Source organism: Armigeres subalbatus, chromosome 1 (assembly GCF_024139115.2).
Source record: "Armigeres subalbatus isolate Guangzhou_Male chromosome 1, GZ_Asu_2, whole genome shotgun sequence".
In the NCBI taxonomy this organism is placed as follows: domain Eukaryota; kingdom Metazoa; phylum Arthropoda; class Insecta; order Diptera; family Culicidae; genus Armigeres; species Armigeres subalbatus.
Window position 1 is genome coordinate 271,638,246 of NC_085139.1, and position 12,579 is coordinate 271,650,824.

At 50.5% G+C, this 12,579-nt stretch overlaps 1 protein-coding gene across 1 annotated transcript in view; it reads left to right on the forward strand.

Annotated features, from left to right (window-relative positions):
- Positions 1-6,701: 6,701 nt before the first annotated feature.
- The window catches only part of LOC134207600 (nucleolar protein dao-5-like), a 33,635-nt gene continuing 27,757 nt past the window's right edge, over positions 6,702-12,579 (forward strand). The window contains exon 1 of the mRNA XM_062683308.1: positions 6,702-7,300. The gene's annotated coding sequence lies outside the window, so the exon portion shown is untranslated. The remainder of the gene's footprint in view (positions 7,301-12,579) is intronic.

A 12,579-nucleotide genomic window follows, 5' to 3' on the forward strand; every position in this document is an offset into this window, starting at 1 on the left:
GGCTAATTTAAACTACAGATAATTTTAAAGCTGTCTACTTACTATGGTGACAGTTACATTATCTCATTTCAATCGATTCAATCGTTTCCATTTTATTGTAACGGCATGAAAAAAAACATCAACTCCTGGATTTTTTTTTAAAATCGTGTCAACCATATCGACTGTGATTACATAATATCTGAAAGCAGTAAATTTTTTAACTATTATTGTTAAGCACCAGTTGACTTTAAAACAAATTAACCCAAACCCAATCAGTTCGGAAGAAAAGTCATTTTTACGATCTTCTTCGAAAATGCCGGAAAACCAATATGGAACACCTAGTGTCATCGACATCTCGAACAACTTGAGTTGTTAGCGATTTCACCACGCCTACGCTTTACCGAAGATGCAGCCTTGTTTCGCATTCTCCAGCGACCTGCAAGATCAATCTCCTCAGGAAAAAAAAAAAATCGTACCCAGTGGTAGCAACACAATGCAGCTTCCGAACTCGGTATCAGGACTTTCCTTGTCGTTTGACTCCTAAACTGCGCGTATTTCCCCATCCTTGAACCCACTGTCGCCGTTGTCAGGTTGTCGTCGTTATCGTCCCAGCTCGATCTCCGTCACAAGCTCATTAGAGGATTTTGGGGCACTTTCATCAGTGATCACCAGCACAGCCGAGGCACAAGACCAAGAGCGAGCGAATCTTCACTCCACGCACGCGGTTTGTTGCTTTACGGCTTGAACGGTGGCCGGAAGGCAGGATAAACATCAACATTTTTATTTCTGAAGATTATTACTTTTAAATTAAAAGAATGAATCAACCCATTTTGATGTTTAATGCCAGATTTTCCAGTCTAAAACTTGACGGGACCGAGTTTCCAAAGCACTCAATACTGACTGCAGCATGCCACTGTCAATTGGATGCCAATCTACCTTGCCCTGGGGAAATTTTGCTCAAGGAAGAGGATGTTCTTGAAAAGTCCTACTGGTGTGGTGATTCACTGGCGTCACCGATAGCCCCATTACAACATTGAAATTTAACACGAGATTTGGGTAGCTTTTGCCCGCTCTGTTTATGGCACATTATTCCTAGAATTACCGAGCCTCTTGGAAGGGAGAGCTTCTGGAGCCTCTTGGAAGGAGGCTTCTGAGGCCTCTTGGAAGGCTTCCTACAGGCCTCTTGGAAGGAGGCTTCAGAGCCTCTTGGAAGGGAGGCTTCCCGAGCCTCTTGGAAGGAGGCCCCTCTTGGAAGGAGGCTTCCGAGGCCTCTTGGAAGGGAGGCTTCCGAGCCTCTTGGAAGGAGGCTTCCAGGCCTCTTGGAAGGGAGGCTGAGCCCTCTTGGAGGGGCTTCCAGGCCTCTTGGAAGGCTTCCAGGCCCTCTTGGAAGGAGGCTTCCAGGCTCTTGAGGCCTCTTGGAAGGAGGCTTCCAGAGCCTCTTGAAAGCTGAACTACTGGAGGACTTCCGGAGCCTGCTTGGAAGGAGGCTTTTCCGAGCCTCTTGGAAGGGAGGCTTCCAGGCCTCTTGGAAGGAGGCTTCCAGAGCCCCTCTTGGAGGAGGCCAGGCCTGGAAGGAGGCTGGGCCTCTTGGAGGAGGCTTCCGAGGCCCTCTTGGGAGGAGGGCTTCCGGGCCTCTTGGAAGGGGCTTCCGAGGCCTCTTGGAGGAGGCTTCCGGGAGCCTCTTGGAAGGAGGCTTCCAGGCCTCTTGGAGGGAGGCGCCAGGCCTCTTGGAAGGAGGCCGAGCCTCTTGGAAGGAGGCTGGGGCCTCTTGGAGGGCCGAGCTTCTTGAGGCAGGCCTCTTGGAGGGGCTTCCCGAGGCCTCTTGGAGGAAGCTTCCAGGGCCTCTTGGAAGGAGGCTTCCGGGCCTCTTGGAAGGAGGCTTCAGAGCCTCTTGGAAGGGGAGGCCTTAGAGGCTTCCAGGGCCTCTTGCTGAAGGAGGCTTCCCGGAGCCTCTTGGAAGGGACTTCCGAGGGCCCTCTTGGAAGGAGCCGAGGCCTCTTGGAAGGAGGCTTCAGGCCTCTTGGAGCAGGCTTCCAGGCCTCTTGGAAGCAGGCTTCCCGAGGGCCTCTTGGAAGGAGGCTTCCGAGGCCTCCTTGTGAAGGAGGCTTCCAGGGCCTCTTGGAGGAGGCTTCCAGGGCCTCTTGAGAGGCTGAGGGCTTCCAGGCCCTCTTGGAGGAGGCTGAGGCCTCTTGGAGGCAGGGCTTCCAGGGCCTCTTGGAGGAGGCTTCCGGGCCTCTTGGAAGGGAGGCTTCCGGGCCTCTTGGAGGAGGCTTTCCGGGGCCCCTCTTGGAAGAGGCTTCCAGGCCCTCTTGGAGGGAGGCTTCCCAGGCCTCTTGGAGGGAGGCTTCCGAGGCCTGAAGGCCGGGCTTGGGGCCAGAGCCTCATTTTCTTGGAAGGGCTTCCAGGCCTCTTGAGAGGAGGGCTTCCAGGCCCTCTTGGAGGAGGCTTCCAGGCCTCTTGGAGGCTGGGGCCTCTTGGAGGAGGCTTTCAGGCCTCTTGGAAGGAGGCTTTCGAGGCCTCTTGGAGGAGCTTTCGAGGCCTCTTGGAAGGAGGCTTTCGAGGCCTCTTGGAAGGGAGGCTTTCGAGCCCCTCTTGGAAGGAGGGCTTTCCAGGCCTCTTGGAGGAGGGCTTTCGAGCCCTCTTGGAAGGAGGCTTTCCGGGCCTCTTGGGAAGGGGAGGGCTTCGAGGCCTCTTGGAAGGGAGGGCTGAGGCCTCTTGGAAGGAGGCTTCCAGGCCTCTTGGAAGGAGGCTGAGGCCTCTTGGAAGGAGGCTTCAGGCCTCTTGGGGCTTCCAGGCCTCTTGAAGGGAGGCTTCCAGGCCTCTTGGAAGGAGGCTTCCAGGCCCTCTTGGAAGGAGGCTTCAGGCCTCTTGGAGGGGCTTCCGAGGCCTCTTGGAGGAGGCTTCCGAGCCTCTTGGAAGGAGGCTTCGAGCCCTCTTGGAGGAGGCTTCCCGAGGGCCTCTTGGAAGGGAGGCTTCCCGAGGCCTCTTGGAGGGAGGCTTCCGGGCCTCTTGGAAGGGGAGGCTTCCGAGCCTCTTGGAAGGGCTTCCAGGCCTCTTGGAAGGGAGGCTTGAGCCTCTTGGAGGGCTTCCGGGCCTCTTGGAGGAGGGCTTCCGAGCCTCTTGGAAGGAGGGCTTCCAGGCCCTCTTGGAAGGAGGCTTCCGGGCCCTCTTGGAAGGCTGGGCTTCTGGAGGCTGGGGCCTCTTGGAAGGAGGCTTCCGAGCCTCTTGGAAGGAGGCTGAGGCCTCTTGGAAGGAGGCTTCCAGGCCTCTTGGAGGAGGGGCAGGCCTCTTGGAGGCTTCCAGGCCTCTTGGAAGGAGGCTTCCGGAGCCCCTCTTGGAAGGGCTTCCGAGGCCTCTTGGAAGGAGGCTTCCAGGAGGGCCTCTTGGAGGAGGGCTTCCAGGCCTCTTGGAGGAGGGCTTCCGGGCCTCTTGGAGGAGCTTGGCCTCTTGGAGGCTTCGAGGCCTCTTGGAGGAGGCTTCCAGGCCTCTTGGAGGAGGCTTCCCGGGCCTCTTGGAGGAGGCTTCCCGGGCCCTCTTGGAAGGAGGCTTCCGGGCCTCTTGGAGGAGGCTTCGGGCCTCTTGGAAGGAGGCTTCCAGGCCTGCTTGGAGGAGGCTGGGGCCTCTTGAAGGAGGCTTCCGGAGCCTCTTGGGAGCCAGGCCTGCCTCTTGAAGGAGGCTTCCGGAGGCCTCTTGAAGGCTTCCGAGCCTCTTGGAGGAGCTTCCAGGGCCTCTTGGAAGGGGCTTCCGGGCCTCTTGAAGGAGGCTTGAGCCTCTTGAAGGAGGCTTCCGGGCCTCTTGAGGAGGCTTCCGGAGCCTCTTGAAGGGAGGCTTCCAGGCCTCTTGAAGGAGGCTTCCGAGGCCTCTTGAAGGAGGCTTCCGAGGCCTCTTGAAGGGAGGCTTCCAGGCCTCTTGAAGGAGGCTTCCGGGCCTCTTGAAGGAGGCTTCCAGGCCTCTTGAGAGGCTGAGCCTCTTGAAGGGGCTTCCGGGCCCTCTTGGAGGAGGCTTCCAGAGCCTCTTGAAGGAGGCTTCCCAGGCCTCTTTGAAGGGAGGCTTCCGGGCCTCTTGAAGGAGGCTGGGCCTCTTGGAGGAGGCTCAGGCCCTCTTGAGAGGAGGCTTCCAGGCCTCTTGAAGGAGGCACCGGGCCTCTTGGAGGAGGCTTCGGGCCTCTTGAAGGAGGCCGGGCCTCTTGAGAGGAGGCTTCCAGGCCTCTTGGAAGGGAGGCTTGGGCCTCTTGGAAGGAGGCTTCCAGGCCTCTTGAAGGAGGCTTCCGAGGGCCTCTTGAAAGGAGGCTTCCGAGGCCTCTTGAAGGAGGCTTCCAGGCCTCTTGAAAGGAGGCTGAGCCCTCTTGGAGGAGGCTTCCAGGCCTCTTGGAGGAGGCTTCCAGGCCTCTTGAAGGAGGCTTCCGAGCCTCTTGAAGGAGGCTTCGGCCTCTTGAAGGGCTTCCAGGCCTCTTGAAGGGAGGCTTCCAGGCCTCTTGAAAGGAGGCTGGAGGCCTCTTGAAGGAGGCTTCCAGGCCTCTTGAAGGAGGCTGAGCCTCTTGGAGGAGGGCTTCCCGGGAGGCCTCTTGGGAAGGAGGCTTCCGGGCCTCTTGGAGGAGGCTTCCAGGCCTCTTGGAGGAGGAGGCTTCCAGGCCTCTTGGAAGGGCTGGCCTCTTGGAGGGCTTCCAGGCCTCTTGGAAGGAGGCTTCCAGGCCTCTTGGAGGGAGCCTGGAGCCCTCTTGGAGAGGCTTCCGAGCCCCTCTTGGAAGGGAGGCTTCCGAGGCCCTCTTGAAGGAGGCTTCCAGGCCTCTTGGAAGGGAGGGCTTCCAGGCCTCTTGGAGGGGCTTCCGGGCCTCTTGGAAGGAGGCTTCCAAGCCTCTTGAAGGCTTCCGGGCCTCTTGAAGGAGGCTGAGCCTCTTGAGAGGAGGCTTCCAGGCCTCTTGAAGGAGGCTGAGGCCTCTTGAGGAGGCTTCCAGGCCTCTTGAAAGGAGGCTTCCAGGCCTCTTGAAGGAGGCTTCCAGGCCTCTTGAAAGGAGGCTTGAGGCCTCTTAAAGGAGGCTTCCAGGCCTCTTAAGGAGGGCTTCCAGGCCTCTTGGAAGGAGGCTGAGGCCTCTTGAAGGGAGGCTTCCAGGCCTCTTGAAGGAGGCTTCCAGGCCTCTTGAAGAGGAGGCTTCCAGGTCTCTTGAAGGGAGGCTTCCGGGTCTCTTGAAGGAGGCTTCCAGGCCTCTTGAAAGGAGGCTTCCAGGCCTCTTGAAGGAGGCTTCCAGGCCTCTTGAAAGGAGGGCTTCCAGGCCTCTTGAAGGGCTTCCGGGCCTCTTGAAAGGGGCTGGCCTCTTGAAGGAGGCTTCCGGGCCTCTTGAAAGGAGGCTGAGGCCTCTTGAAGGAGGCTTCCGGGCCTCTTGAAGGGCTTCCAGGCCTCTTGAAGGAGGCTGAGGCCTCTTGAAGGAGCCAGGGCCTCTTGAAGGGAGGCTTCCGGCCTCTTGAAGGGAGGCTGAGGCCTCTTGAAGGAGGGCTTCCGAGCCCTCTTGAAGGAGGCTTCCGAGCCTCTTGAAGGAGGCTGAGCCTCTTGAAGGAGGCTTGAGCCTCTTGAAAGGAGGCTTCCAGGCCTCTTGAAGGAGGCTTCCAGGCCCTCTTGAAGGAGGCTTCCGAGGCCTCTTGAAAGGAGGCTTCCAGGCCTCTTGAAGGAGGAGCTTCCAGGCCTCTTGGAGGAGGCTTCCGAGCCTCTTGAAGGAGGCTTCCAGGCCTCTTGAAGGGAGGCTTCCGAGCCTCTTGAAGGAGGCTTCCGGGCCTCTTGAAGGGCTTCAGGCCTCTTGGAAGGAGGCTTCCGAGGCCCTCTTGAAGGAGGCTTCCGAGCCTCTTGAAGGAGGCTTCCGGGCCTCTTGAAGGGAGGGCTTCCGAGCCTCTTGAGAGGAGGCTTCAGGCCTCTTGAAGGAGGTTTCAGGCCTCTTGGAAGGAGGCTGAGCCCTCTTGGCAGATGGGCTTCCAGCCTCTTGGAGGAGGCTTCCGAGCCTCTTGAAAGGAGGCTTCCAGGCCTCTTGAAGGGAGGCTTCCGAGCCTCTTGAAAGGAGGCTTCCGAGCCTCTTGAAAGGAGGCTTCCGAGCCTCATTCATGTAACTATTATTAAATTTATCGATTGGACGTACTTTTTGATATCTCGAGTACAGACAAACCAAAGGGGCCTTATTAGATGTCGAATAAATCAAGAGTGCTGCAACTCTGATTTTTATATGCGCACATGATGGACATTTTTTTGACACAGTGTACTTGAAAACAAGCAAACCAAAACAAATAAACCAATAAATTTGAGATTTAAGGTACCGACCAAACCCTAGATGTAGAATCCAGGTAACTATTGTTGAATCATTTTTTTTTTTTTTTTTTTTAATCATGTTTATCACAAATACTGATAACTGCGCCTCTAGCGTTCTAATACTTATGCTTCTACTGTTTTTCTATTCCATCACTCTGATTAATAGAGGTAATAAACGTTTCTAATATGCCAGAAAAACGAATTGCTTTAATCCAGCTTTCGCTTCTAGACTCCTCCACTATGTGCCGTGGTCATTTCAAGCCAGCGCAAGCGCTCTATTTCCCTGCTCGATCACCGCTCGTCGTTGTCGCTTTCAACGATCGTATCGTGGAAAAGAAAAGTTTGTTTTTTTTTTCGTCGTACCCATGCCCGTTTTCTTTCACAGTTGAACGCGTTGCGCCGCACCGCACCGTGCCGTGCCATACCATCAACCGTGACACGAGATAGTTAAGCAAACGGCAGCCCGCTTTTCTTCAATCGCTACGGCCGTGGCCAGTTAGTAGTACATCCGACTTCAACTAACTCAGACGCGAATAGTCCAGCAGGAGCAGCAATATCGTGTGCCGCGCCGGACTAGCACGACCAGTGAAAACCCGAGGGCCGAAGAAAAATAATAAGGAGACCATTTTCGGATCTTTTGAGCTTTTCCCCGTACTTTTTGATTCGATTATCAACTTCCGTCGTGAACCCCCATATCAGTGTTTGTGTTTTGCTTTCCTAAGCGAAAACCTTATTGTGACTAACTGTGAACGGAACCCAGTGATATCTTGCATAATTTATGCCTTGAGGAAGATGATCACTAGTTGAATAATCAATGCAACCTTCAAGTGATTTAGTGAATAATCAAAGCCAAAGAATAGCCTAGAACAAAAGTCCCCTGAAGGAGGAACTCCAAAGTCAACCAACGTGTGATCGAGGACATGTGGTGAATAATCCCTACGGAATCAGTTCAACAAATCATCGCTGAAAAAAGCCACCAAGTCAGAGATAGTTCCTGGCGTACAATACCTCGCTGTGTTAAGGATTACTAAAGGTGATATTCTAAAGGAAACCCTAGATCTGTATATACATATCTACTGTACTAACTAAATAGTGATCTGATGAGCAGAGTCTACCATCGCCGTCGCCGTTAAGTTTCGGTGGTGTGCGGTGGTGGATTTAAAAATAACGTGAATCATCTTCGTTTCGGGTTTGTGAAATACCCCTTGCGTTTTCGCTGAGTCGTTCGTTTGTCACCGCGCGCATTGTGTAACGTGTAGCGGCGAGACAAATTCCTCCCGAATTCCTAGACCAGTGGCGGGTGCCAGCAGGCCCAGAAAGCCTGCTGCGGCATTCCAGCAGCCGCCGCCGCCGCCTCCGTTCTGAATGTAAACAACCGTCAAAACTGAGCCGCTAGTAGTCGATCAAACCCATACACCAGAATTACGGTTCTACGTTGGTGCTCTGGTCGCTTGTTGTGCTTCTGTGGGGAGTCGCCTTTTATGGCCATGAAAAATCGTTCGCTCGTTCGTTCGTCTCGCGTTGAGCGGTCGTGAAAATATGCTTTTCTCCCACCCCCCAAAACCGTGTCCGCAGGGGGATCATAAGAGGCGAGCGCGTGTCTGCTTTCATCGCCAATGACAATGTCCAGTGCGACGAACCAGTGGTGCCAGGGGGGGCAACGTTATTGCGTTGGAACTAAATTCTGAGACGATGCTTAGCGAATATCATAAAATCCTTTTCGTATTTCAGATAAAGAAAAAAAATCTTCTTACGTATCTATAATACAGTGGTGACAATAATTAAAACACCAGGCATTATTTTGATATAAATGATATATCCGTACACACAATAATGTCTTAATGAAAAATGATCTTGATTGTACGATTATCAGAACAAACATTTCATTTTCTGGTTTTACAAAGGTTTTCAAAGATGCATGACATCTTATGATCTTCAAAAGATCTCACGAATTCCGAAAACTCTTTTAGTGATTTAAGAAATATTACAGAGGTAGATCCGCACAAATGTTAGGGTCCTTGGGACTTTTGACTTTCCCTTCAAACATACATCCATGATTTCATGTGAACTTAGGGATATTTCTGGTTCTTATAGATGGCAATGAATCTTTTCAGATTTATGGAAATCTTTATCCTTTGAATTTTTAACGATACAACCAGGCAGACTAGTATTGTTACTTTATTATGTTACTATTATAGCTGTTTGTTAATTTCCATTTAACCGTATTTATCAGAACCGGAAATAAAACCAGCCTTTATTTCCACCGTTACGTAAATTATGGTTGTTCCTTTATATTCTAAATTCGCGAAAATTTAAAAAGTAAGGTTTGAACTTGCGGGAACTGCGCCTACAGTTAAATTATTTTGTGTTCTTTAGTTGACGACACCACCGCCGAATTTCATGAGGACTTCATAATGCGTCTCTCTGTTGCCTTCGTGGCCGACCCAATCTGCACTGACAAAGCAATCAGTTTGGCGATCCCAGAGCCTATTTAGCAATTGATAGTTCATTGTGGCCTTTCGATATCGGAGATCACTCATTGTTTTAGTACAGTCTCGGTTGGCAGAGTTGGTGACAGTCACGACAGTGCAGTGAGACAGCCACGCAGATGTTTGGCCGTGTGTTTAGCGCGACGTAGAGCGTGAACTACGGAATGGAGCTTTTATTGGTAATTCGGTCTCGTCCTTTTGCTCGAGATACAGGTATTCGATTTGTATCTTCTCTTGATGGCTGGGAAATGCAGTGTCGACATCCTCTTTATATTCTTGACCAATACTACTCGTTTCTGCCCTGCCTTCCTTCTTTTTAAATGTCCATTTTGCAGCCTACGGGTTTGCGCCCATGAGATAAGGCGATGAGTTCCCAGGTATCCAGTTTCATAAAGAGCTTCAATATCCTACTGCATTTCTGCCTGTCAAACGGCTGCTTCAGGTCCTTTGATCGCGTCGAAGTATGTTTGCTGTTCATCTCTGACCTGTTTCGTTATGCCGGAGACGACAGCCAGGAAATGGACGCGCGGTTTGAGACGCAACGTCTCCATGCCGCTGCATCCTCAAATTGGTCCTCCGTCGAATCTTTTTCCGCTGTGTCGTAGTTCTCCGCATCTTCTGCGTCGCAGTATGTTTCGAAAATATTTTAGATTGGGCCGACGACCTACCTGGGCGTAGACGACCTACATAAAAAATCACCTTTAACGATATGAGCCACGAGCTGAAAATCTCGGAAATAAATATATTTAAAAAAAAACTTCGCCTTTCTTACCTCTCCTAGAATCTAACAAAACGTCCATAGGATTCCAATCCCTGTCTTTCACGATCCCAAGTATTGTAGGACTGGATGAAACCTTTATTTATCTCCTCTTCCTTACTGAGGACATAAAATCAAAAGTAATTTTAAAAGTTTTGTTATAATTTACGACTGTTTCCAAATTATGTAAGTATAAGGATCCTTACAGTACCGGGCTGGAATTTTATAAAAAAATAGTTAGAGATCTTAAAGGCCGGTTATAATGAACACCACGGAGATGATAAGTTGGAAAAGCGTAACAAATCATATTCAATATGTAATTAAACAGCCTGACAAAGGGAATGAGTTTTAAATCGCCAATTGTTTTCGTGACATATCAAATATGTTTTCTTTTATGAGTTTTGTTAACCCTTGTAAATTTTGTCCAGATATGATTAAAGCAGATAGGATTGCTAACTATCTTCAAATTCTTGCAAATTCCAAAAAAAGACATAAGGACATTCGGCATAAATACTTTAGGTATAATGGACGATAGGCATCAAATGACTAAAAGAACAGCACATGACATCAAACTGGCAGAATTATGCCTAACGTCCATTATGCCTAAGGTCGTGGACACGAAATCAATATCGGACCTTTTCGGATCAAGAAAAATCCATCTCTGGAGTGGTAAAATAAAGTTAAAAAAATCTCTGGAGTTGGTTTATTGGTGGTTTGGAGAGTTGAAATCGCTAACAAAACTACATATTCAACAAATTTTGATAAATCCAAATCCAGAAACAAAAAATCGCAAACAACGCAAAAAACAAATACCGACAATCACCAACGAATGGGACCTCAATCTGGCCGCAGGCGCTCGTGTGAACCAAGTGCATTAATTATTTTGACTCAGATTCGGACTCACTTGGTGTCTTCCCTTGCATACGGCATTCGCATTTTGCATCGATGCTGCACCTACGAAGAGTCCAACCCCCTAAATTTCCGGAGGACCATTCCGCCTAAATTTCTGGCAGACTATGGTGCACAATTCTGCTAAGGGTGCCTTACTGGCATTCGGACGGTGATCAGCCGCCCCTGATATGGGGAACAGACACGCTTGATAAGATTTGCATCTCAGAAGAGGAACATAGTTCCCACCAGGGGTTGGTTACTCGATCTTGAGGACTGGGAGTTGCTGGATAATAGGCCATAAGGACCGCGAGACGGAGTTTATTTTAATTCTTTCAGATACGCGAGGTACCAATGGTACGCTTTACCCAGCATTTGCCGTGCGGAATAGTCGACCCATGGCACAAGCTTCATCACCCGTTATGCCGCAACTCGCGCAAATCGAACTAGTAGCTTTTCCTTATCTAGGTTCCTTTGCCGGATCGCGGGCGAACTTCCAAGTTTTCTGCAATAATAGCATCCGACGAGCCTCTTCTTCTTGCCTTCGGGGCCGGTTCGCAGCCAATGTCTTATTCGATCCACCACCTTTCCGCTTTGCTGATTGGTCCATTTTCTTTTGGTTAGGAATTTGTCGGAGACAAAACAGCATTTACGTGTCGCCCGTAACCAACAGGGGAAAACTAGCTTGTTTTGCGAACTTTTTAAAGGTTAAGCTCTCCTTCTTGTGATGATTTTGCAGCATCGACCAGGATTTAGTGGCCTTTCAGGGGGTGCAAATCAATCGATCGTTGTCCAAACCTGTTCGAGGCTTGCAATTCTATGAAGTGTTGCGGCAGCATTTGATTCAGGACTGGGACACGGTGTACAGAAAACAATGTAGGCTCGTAAGAAAAATGGCACTAAAAAGACAGGAACACCGCCTTCGACCAGAGTTCGTACACACTGAACACGGACAAGACACACCCAGTGGACCAGGGGAGAATTTTTCGATCAGGAAAAGTTTCCGCTTTACCGTGGCGGAAATCGAATCCAAACACTCCATAGCAAATGCGTCTAGACGATTGACGTCGCTAACCGCATACCCAGAGACACATGCGTTTGGGATTTAGAAGATTTCCTCATTAAAACCATACACAGGACGAGGACGGCTGCAGGTCGTTGGCGGGAAGGGCTCAACCACTACGGGCAACTCAGAAGCTTCCATCGAGCTTGTGGCAAATGTGCGTCCCGGTGGCTCGTTGCAAACAGTTCAGTTTGATTCGTCTGAGACGTTGGCTAGAGATCGTAGATATTTTAAGACACGTAAAGCTCAAGAAAAAAGGAATATTGCCCGTATTTGAATTTCTTAGAACCTCTTTACCGATCCCAAATACAAGACCTTGTCGTTGACTGGTATGACTCGACTGTGATGGTTTCCAACGATGAATAATTGAAGTGGAGATGAGCAACGGTGGGATCCACGGGGTCTCCATGTAGCCTTGCGAAACAAAGGCGTAGGATTGTCAATCCGGAGATGGCGAGTTCGATTCTCAGTCCAGTCTAGGATGTTTTCGGGTTAGAAAACTTTTCGACACCCTGGGCATAGTGTATCCATTGTACTGGCCACACAAGATACAGGCTCATGCAATGGCGGGCATAGAAAATCTTTCAATTAATAACTGAGGAAATGCTTATAGAATAGTAAGCTTGAGCTTGAGCTTGATTGACTGCTCGTAGTTGCTACTCCATTATGACCAGATCAGCTGTTCTTGCACAGGAACCAACAGATGTTTTCTTGGGACTAGCACACATCTTCAATGTACAAGTACTGGTGATCTCATTTGTTAAATCATACTGGCGCCTGCCACGTCAGAATGCAAGTCAATGTAGGGAAGGGGAGGAAATGATGATGCAATCACTCGCCCACTGCAAGCCGAATATACCTCTGCACTTGCCACGAGCTCATGCGGAATTTGTTGGAATTTCTGGGTTGGGTTGGAGAGGCAGAGGTCCGTCTTGGTTAACGAGCTGCCAATGTGATAGATAGGAGAAGGTAACTGATGGAATTTCTAATTGGATGTGGAAACGAGCTCTATAGTTCATTTCCAATTCTTGCAGATTACTGATAGAATACTCATACTGAATACTATACTGAAGGTATAGGAATAGTAATAAACAGTATGGAAGTCCATTTCCTGT